The sequence below is a fragment of the Oryzias latipes genome, chromosome 15 (genome assembly GCF_002234675.1).
Source record: "Oryzias latipes chromosome 15, ASM223467v1".
NCBI classification, from domain to species: domain Eukaryota; kingdom Metazoa; phylum Chordata; class Actinopteri; order Beloniformes; family Adrianichthyidae; genus Oryzias; species Oryzias latipes.
This window is the reverse complement of record NC_019873.2, coordinates 9,173,446-9,182,825: the sequence shown is the minus strand read 5'-3', so window position 1 is coordinate 9,182,825 and position 9,380 is coordinate 9,173,446.

Below are 9,380 nucleotides of genomic sequence, written 5' to 3'. Positions count from 1 at the left end.
CTGCTAAAATAAAAAACAAAAAGTAAGACAGGTGAATCGACATCCCAAAGTACCAAGTTATGATAGATAGATAGATAGATAGATAGATAGATAGATAGATAGATAGATAGATAGATAGATAGATAGATAGATAGATAGATAGATAGATAGATAGATAGATAGATAGATAGATAGATAGATAGATAGATAGATAGATAGATAGATAGATAGATAGATAGATGTTAGTCTAAGGCACACCTGTGCAATAATCATGCTTTCTAATCAGCATCTTGATATGGCACACCTGTGAGGTGAGATGGATTGTCTTGGCAAAGGAGAAGTACTCACTATCACAGATTTAGACAGATTTGTGAACAATATTTCAGAGAACTGGTTATTTTGTGTATGTGGAAAATGTTTCACATCTTTAAGTTCATACCATAAAAAATGGGAGCAATAACAAAAGTGTTCCATTTATATTTTTGATCAGTGTAACTAAAAATGTAAATAGCAAATAAACATAAAATAAGAGAAAAAAAGCCATTTGATAATAAAAAGGGAAGAAGTGTTGAAGTTAAAAACTAATTAATACCTAAATAACCCAAATACTACGTTGGACACCCCTCTGCCTTCAGAAAGCCCTTAATCCTTTGTGTCTTAGATTCAACAAGGTACTGGAAACATTCCTCAGAGTTTGGTCCCTATTTACATGATCACATCATGCAGTCGCTGCAGATTTGTTGCCTGCGGATCCATGATGCCAATCTCCCGTTCCACCACATTCCAAAGGTGATTTATTGGGTTGAGATCTGCTGATTGTGGAAGCCATTTGAGTCCAGTGAAGTCATTGTCATATTCAAGAAACCAGTCTGAGATGATCCCAGCTTTATGACATGCCATGTTATTCTGCTGGAAAAAGCCATCACAATGGGTACACTGTGGTGGAAGGATGGACCCATGCTTTAATGTTGATGCCAAATTCTGGCACATCCAGATGTCACAGCAGAAATAGAGACTCATCAGACCAGATTGCCTTTTTCCAATCTTTTATTGTCCAGTTTTGGTGAGCCTGTGTAAAGTATAGCCTCAGTTTCCTCTTCTTGGTTGATAGAAGTGTCACTGGTGTGCTCTGCTGCTACTGTAGTCCATCTGCCTCAGGGTTGGATGTGTTTTGCCTTCAGAGATGCTCTTCTGCAGACCTCGGATGTAACCAGTGGTTATTAGAGTTACTGTTGTCTTTCTATCAGCTGGAACCAGTCTGGACATTCTCCTATGACCTCAACAAGGCATTTCCACCCACAAAAATGCTGCTTACTGGATATTTTCTCTTTTTTTGACCATTGTCAGTGAACCTTTGAGATGATTGTGGGTGAAAATCCCAGTAGATCATCAGTTTCTGAAATACTCAGACTATAAATATGATTGTTTTAGTTTGTAAAAGACATTTTAATTACCTTAAAATAGATTTAGACTGTGAAACACAGTCAACCATGGAGTTTCATTTCAGATATGTTACAGAAGCTTGTAACTTCTCGAGGAAGTAAGTACAATGATTCTGATTTGGCACATGAGCACTGAAACCATTGAAGCTCATTTAACATTTAACACTGTAAATGTCACCTGTTTTCTTTTTTTTCAAAGGAAGAAAGAAATAAAGAAAGAAAGAAAGAAAGAAAGAAAGAAAGAAAGAAAGAAAGAAAGAAAGAAAGAAAGAGTTTGAGTTTCAAAACACCTTTAATGACCAATCATCATTACACAAAGAAAATATTCACATCAAAAAATTAAAGAAAACACAAAAACATAGAAACAAACTCAAAAATTTACCACTAAAGAGTCATCCTTGACGAAACACAAAACATTTTGTACAGCCCAAATATTTTCAAAAACGTCAAGTGCATGTGTGAGCCTATAAAAACCAAACTCGACGTTCAACCTTGCCACCAAAAGTCTTTTAAAAAGAAACAGGACATCGTCAGACCCAACTCCCCGTATCCGATTTTTCCTCGTCAACCATACCGCCAACTTGGCTTCACCGGAAAGAAAGTTTAACAAAACATGGACTCTCCGCTTTCTGGCCAAATATTTTGGCCCATAAATGAAACACACAGAGGAAAACTGTTCTCCCAGCCCCTCAAAAAAAGAACGAAGAAGAGAAAAAAGTCCAGTCAGACGTTGACACTGCAAAAAAAGATGTTCCACAGTTTCTGCAACAGAACAGAACGGACACCCATCCCCCGCGCCAGGATTAAGGTGCACCAGATATCTGTTTGTGGCTATGATCCCGTGTACGACCCTCCACTGGAGGTCACCTACCCGTTTCTCAACAGGAGCTTTGTACAGGGATCTCCAACAGCCCCTCGGGGAAGACCCCGTGCCAAACAACTCAGCCCACCTCGACACTCTGACGTCCATTAAGGAGCGCAAGTTCAAAACTTTAACACATAAAAAATATAAAGACTTCTTCCCAATCGTTTCAAAGGTTCCTATTTGAGGAGTAGTCCAGGACAGGAGTTTAGTTCCGTCCTCCTGCCATCCCTCGCAGGCCGGAGAAACCTGCAGAGGAGGAAAGATGAAATTCACACCATCCACCCACTGGCTAGATGCAGTAGGATCCATCACGTAGGCTTGATAAGACACAGGCAAGGAGAGACAAATCTCCTCCACAAGATTTTCCAGTGTTCTGAGAGATCGTATTCCAGTAAAAGCAGAAAGCTCAGGAACAGGAGTCTGTAGGAGATGTCCAAGCTTCACACAGCCCGCATCTCTCAACTTCGACCTCATGGTAGCAGAAACCAGAATCTGTGAGTTGAAGAGGTCGTTTCCAAAAATGGGTTCTTCGAACAGCCATATTCCAGGTGTTGAAATCATTTCCCTTTTGCAGAGCAACAGTCGCCAGGCTTGTAGGACAGAGCAGTAGAAAGGTGAAAGTCCAGTCAGGTCCAAGGTATGAAGCTGGGGCAGAAACAAATGTTTGTCAAATCCATAACCCCCAGCTTTCCTCAGCAGCACACATGCAGTATCCAACCACGGCAGTCCAAAACCGTGGAGCAGACGCTGCGCTGTCCGCAGTCTAAAGGCAGCTACACGGGCTGAAATATCAATCAGTCCCTGACCGCCCTCCTCAACCGGCAGGTAGAGAACAGCAGCTTTTAGCCAATGATGACCAGACCAAAAGAAATTCACCACGGTCTTTTGAAGTGCAGTGATGAGGCTTGCAGGAGGAGGCAACACCATCATACTATGCCAAAGTGTCGAGGCAACCAAGTTATTGACAACAAGAACTCTACCCCTGAAAGAAAGCTGAAGCAGCAGGTATTTCCATTTAGACAGTCTGGCACACACTCTCTCCATGACACCCTCCCAATTCTTTTTCTGAAAAATGTCACTGCCCAAATAAACTCCTAAAAACTTCATCTCCTCCGTTCCCCAATTAAGATCCCCAGGCAAAAGAGGCAATATGGAGCCCGACCAACGTCCCAACAATAGAGCGGTGCTCTTACCCCAGTTCACCTTAGCCGAAGAAGGCCTTTGGAAAAGATCCAGAACATTACACAGAGAATCAATATCTGCCTGATGTTGAACAAAAACCGTTACGTCATCTGCATATGCAGACACCACAAGAGACGGTTTGTGGGACATTTCTGGTAACCTCAATCCTGTAAGCCGAGTACGTAGCCTATGGAGAAAAGGTTCAATGGCAATAGCATAAAGTTGTCCGGAAAGGGGACATCCCTGTCTAATCCCTCTCTGAACCATAACAGGTCTGCTCAGTCCGCCACCAATCTTGACTAAACAAAAAGCCTCCTTATACAGAAGAGCCAACCAAGAAGTAAAAAACTCTCCAAAACCAAAAGCTCTCAAAGCAGAAAATAAATAAGAATGATCAACCCTATCGAAAGCCTTCTCCTGATCCAAGGATAATAGTCCAACTGAGGTGTCACAGTGTTTGCAAACATCAAATAAATCACGTACAAGAAAAAGATTGTCCATAATAGATCGGTCAGGCACACAATAGGACTGATCTCTGTGAATGATTACACCTAAAACATTCTTAAGTCTATTAGACAGGAACTTAGAAAGCAACTTATAGTCTGTACAGAGCAAAGCAAGCGGTCTCCAGTTTTTCAGAAGAGTCAAGTCCCCTTTCTTAGGAAGAAGAGAGAGAACAGCATGACGGCATGAGAAAGGTAACAATCCAGTCTTTGAGCAATACTTGTACACCTCTAGTAGATCCGGGCCCAGGCACTTCCAGAAGTGTTTATAAAAATCCGCCGGCAGCCCATCCAAACCAGGAGACTTCCCGAGCGCCATCTGACCCACAGCAGCAGTCAATTCCTCCATGGAGATTGTAGAGTCCAAAAGATCCCTGTCTGCGTCACTCAGCCGTGGGAGTCCCTCCATCAGCTGATCCACACAGTCGCTATCGCAGTCCTCTTTTCCGAATAAGCCGCTATAAAAATCCACCGCAAGAGTTCTCATGGCAGCCGGACTCGTAGTAACAGTCCCATCAAGAAGGCGCAGACAGACCATCTGTTTCTGCCTTGAAACAGATTTCTCCAGGTTGAAAAAGAACGACGAGTCTCTGATGGTGGTAAACCGAGCTCGAACTAAAGCTCCCTTAGCCCTTTCACGGAGAAAAGAACTTAGTTCACCCCGTCTGCTCTTAAGTAATTGACCTTTTGAAGCACTGAGTCGAACAAGTGTTTTCTAGCCCAGATATTTCTTTTTCCAAAGCAGATATTGCTCTCTTAGTTGTAACTGTGGAATGGCTTGTATACTGCGGACAGAAAACCCGTATTTGTGCTTTACCCACCTCCCACCACCGGCTAACAGAAACAAAATCTGATCTTCTACATCTCCAAAGCTCCCAAAAAAACTCAAATTTCTCACAAAAAACTCTATCTAGTAGAAGCTTCACATTGAAATGCCAGTATGAACTTCCTTTTGTAGAAGATCCAAGGTGTAATTCTAGGGTTATCATATGATGATCACTAAAGGCAACTGGATGAATGGAACATCCATAAACCCTGTTTCTAAAACTGTCTGTGATATAAAATCTGTCCAGTCTAGCGAGGCTCAATTTCCCACCCACATTCCTGGCCCACGTGTATTGTCTTGTTTGGGGATTATTAGGCCGCCACACGTCAACCAAAGAAGAGTCACAAACAATCTTTGATAAAACCGATGATGACTGGAAATGAGGTTCTGCACCTGTTCTATCTAAAGTAAAATCTAACGTGCAGTTCCAGTCACCGCCCATCACTATAACGTCCCCCGGATCACAGTTTTTCAAAAAATCCTCTAAAGTGAGGAAAAAAGGGATTCTGTGAGCACCTTCTGCAGGTGCATAAAAGTTAATCAAACAAAAGTTAAACCCGTTCAGTTCAACCCTCACAGCGAGGAACCTGCCCGCGGCCACCTCACTAACGGATAAGATATTAAAACTCAGCCTAGGTGAAAAAAGAACCGCCACCCCAGCAGAGAAGACTGTACCATGAGAAAAGAAAGACTGACCCCTCCACCACAGAGCCCATTCTGCTTCAGTTAATACATCACTATGTGTCTCCTGTAAAAACAAAATATCCAGAGCTTTATCTTCAAAAATGTCTTTAATAATCGCCCTCTTTTCTGTATCCCTCCCACCATTAATGTTTAAAGAACCTGCCTTAACCGTAAGCATAGAGGGAAGGAGGAAAAGTGAAAGAAACAACAGTAAAGATAACACCCACACACACACAGTCATAACTACATCAGTGTCTCACCCTTTTTCTTCATTTTCAACCTTCTGGAGCTTTTACCCTTCAAAGCCTTCAACTGTCTACGAACGGTAGTGACATGTTTCTTTAATCGAAACCGTTTCTTTTCATCAAGTATATTAAAGTCAACTTGTTTCTGCAAAGTTAGTGACGTCAGAATGAACTTCTCCAAATCTGGAAAATAATCAGCCACTTTAACTGGTCTACCAAATGAATCATCTAGGAAGTGATTGATTTCCTCAAGTGAATAGATGTCATCGGACGATATCTGGGACTCTGCCAGAGAGACACAGTCAGAGTCTGAATCCAGCTCCATGTCTGTGGTGACAGGAGGAGGAATCACAGCAGAAAAATCATCAGTAACAGCAGACTGTCCATCTGCACACTCAACCCCTTCACCAGTCACCCCTGTGCCCATTTTATCACCACTAGAATGGTCAGAAATACCGCCAACACTCTCTATACTGACACTCACACCACCTTCAGACTCCTCCTGAAGATCTGAGGCAGGAGCAACAGTGTTGTCTCTTACATTAACCTCACTATTGCTGCTCTGAGCAGTTTCAGAGCTGCAACCTTCACCAGGATCTGTATCAGTTAGAAGGGCAGGGTCCCCCACACCCACCAAGTCTGCAGCGGCGAGCCCCTGCTCCACCTGAGCGGCCGGAGCGGCCTCATCAGGCCGCCCTTCGGCTGCCCTGTGATGGCAGGCGGCGCGCTTATGCCCAGCGTTCCCGCACTCAAAGCACTTCAGACTCCCTGTGCTGGCGTAGACCAAATAATTGCCATCCCCGTGATTTACGCGGAAGGACACGTCTAGAGTCTGAGCAGAAGAGCTCAGAAACATGAAAACCTGTCTACGAAAGGACTGAACATGCTTCAGTTTCTCACTCCTGCACCCTAAACCTACAGTTCGGAAACCGCTAGCAAACTTTCCATAACGCTGCAGCTCCTTCTCCAGAGCGTTGTTGGGAATGAACGGGGGAACCCCCGAAACAATGACACGCGTCGACGGCACCGCGAGCGGGGTATGGCAGGCCATTTTAACATCAAAAGGCTAAGTTTGACTATCCGGAATGAACATTGTAGATATCAGCAACGTATTTCTGACTAGTCGTAATTACATTTTGGATAGTTGGAATTGTAATTCAAGATATCTGTAACGTAATTGTGACTAGTCGAAACGACCGATAGAGATATCTATAATTCAGTTTTGCCTAGTCAAAACTGAATTACAGATATCTGCAATGACGTCATTGAAAACGACATTCAACTCGTCACACATCTTAAATGACAATTGTAGATATCTGTAATTCAGTTTTGCCTAGGCAGAATGACAGTTAAAGATATCTCAAACGTCATCATCACTAGCTCCTCCTGTCTTGCACGGGCTGCAGCATTAAAAAGACGATTAAAAATCGCTTCGCCCGCTGGCTGCTCTACGACGGAGATTTAGGGCCACCAAAAACAGTAAAATTAAAAGATTTTAAGTCCTAAATTAAATTTACGATATTAAGTGGAAGTGAGCATGATGAGCAGCAGGTGAACGCCACACAGCAGCAGCAGACCGACTAAACTTTGTTGAAGAGGTGAGCTGAATGTTTATTGATAACGTTATAAATGTTTGGAAATTCGTTAGTTTGATTTATGATTTATTCATGTTTTATTCATTGATGGGTGGTTTGCAGGATCTCTGCAGCCCGAAGCCGTCAGTGTCCCTGCAGATGTCCACCTGAATCCTTTCTTTCTCCATTAAAGACAAGATCTCTACGTTTCTGTGACGCTTCCGTCTGTGGAGGAGCACTTTTGGCATTTTCCACGTTGTAATGCTAACATAACAGACTATTTTCATTCCTCTTTATTGTTTTATGTTGGATCGGGACGTTTCATCTGGAGGAGAGGTGTATGTAACACTGTTTACTTCTGCATTGGTGTTCGGATGACAGGTTCATGACATAAGGTGACAGATGAACTTCAGGATATGTGAATGAAAAGGAGAATAAAGGCTGCAGCGGTTCTCTGCGCCCACATGTGTCTCTGAGCTCCTTATTAAACAGATAAAACTCCGCTTTACCGACACCGAACCCCGGAAAGCCGGCTCCACTAATAATCTGATTTTGAGACGCCAAAAGGTTCAGAATCACTTCGGTTAAAGCTATCCGGAAATAAAGCTAGGCTCCGATAAACGGAAAACTTTGGTGTTTTTCTCTTTTCTTTTCTCTCTTTCCGATCGCGGTCAGAAGCGCAGGGGAGATTTCCTCCGCCGAAGGCGATTCTTCCTCGGGGTTCACTTTCCTGATCGGAACCCTAAACCTCCAGTGCGGATTAAGAACGACTCCAAAACAGTTATTCTGGGGGGGGTGGGGGGGGGGGGGGGGGGGGACACACCTTCTCTTTATTACGGTGCTCCGTCCTCCGAACACACAGTATCAACACACACACCTCCGCTCCGTACTCACCCCCATCTCAGCACACACACGCATGCGCGCGCGCACACACACACACACACACTCCACAACACTTTTATCTCCTAAATTTACGAGATAAAAGTTGTAATTAAAGAAAACAAAACGTTTTTTGTAAACTAGTCCTAAAACCCCGTCGTACTGCTGCAACATGGTGCTAATCAGTGCTAATTACAAGTTAGCAGGTGCAATTTAAATGATTACAACAACACGCTCTGCTCCTCCCCTAAAGTGCGATGCGGACCTAATTTGCATACAGATATCTGCAACGTCATTTCGCCTAGTCGAAACTCTAATTCAAGATATCTGTAATTACATTTTGACTATCCTGAATGAACATTACAGATATCTCAAGTTTCAGATATCTCTATTCAAATTTCATTTCAAGATATCTGTAACTTGATTATAGATATCTACAATTAAATTATGACTATCCCTAACTCCAGTTTGAGATATCTACAACGTCATTTTGACTAGTCACAATTCCAGCTACAGATATCTACGACGTCATTTCGCCTAGTCAAAACTTAATTTAAGATATCTGAAAAGGAACATGTAGATATCTTAAATTGACTTGAATTAAAGATATCTTTAACTTGAGTTTTGACTAGTAAGAATGAAATTGTAGATATCTGAAACTTGAATTACAGATATCTACAATTCAGTTACAGATATCCGTAATTCATGAAGTGGATATCTGCAACTGAATTGTAGATATCTGTAATTGTAAACCCCATACAAATGAATGGCGAAAGTGATGTCATTTGTCCTAGGAATAATATCTTTGAGGATATCTAAAATTACGATTACGGATAGGAAGAATGTAGTTGCGGATATCTGAAATGTTCTTTTTGACTAGGCAAAACTCAAATAAAGATATCTGCAACACACATCCAGTCTAGCCTTTTAATGTTAAAATGGCCTGCCATAAGCGGGGACACCTGCAGGAACTCCCCGCCCACAGTGACGCCACACGCGATCAAGTCAGACACCAAATGCTCCTCCGTCAGAAAAACTATCACTCCTTTGTTCATCCGAGAAGCATAAGTAATGTTGGCGTGACCAACTAAGTCTCCCACGCACGGCAAGGAGAATTGTCTCCACAGACACCTGTGGGTCGGGTTGGACGCGGACCCCATGCCTCAGGGACAAGGACGGCGTCTGAGACGCCATCCCGGCG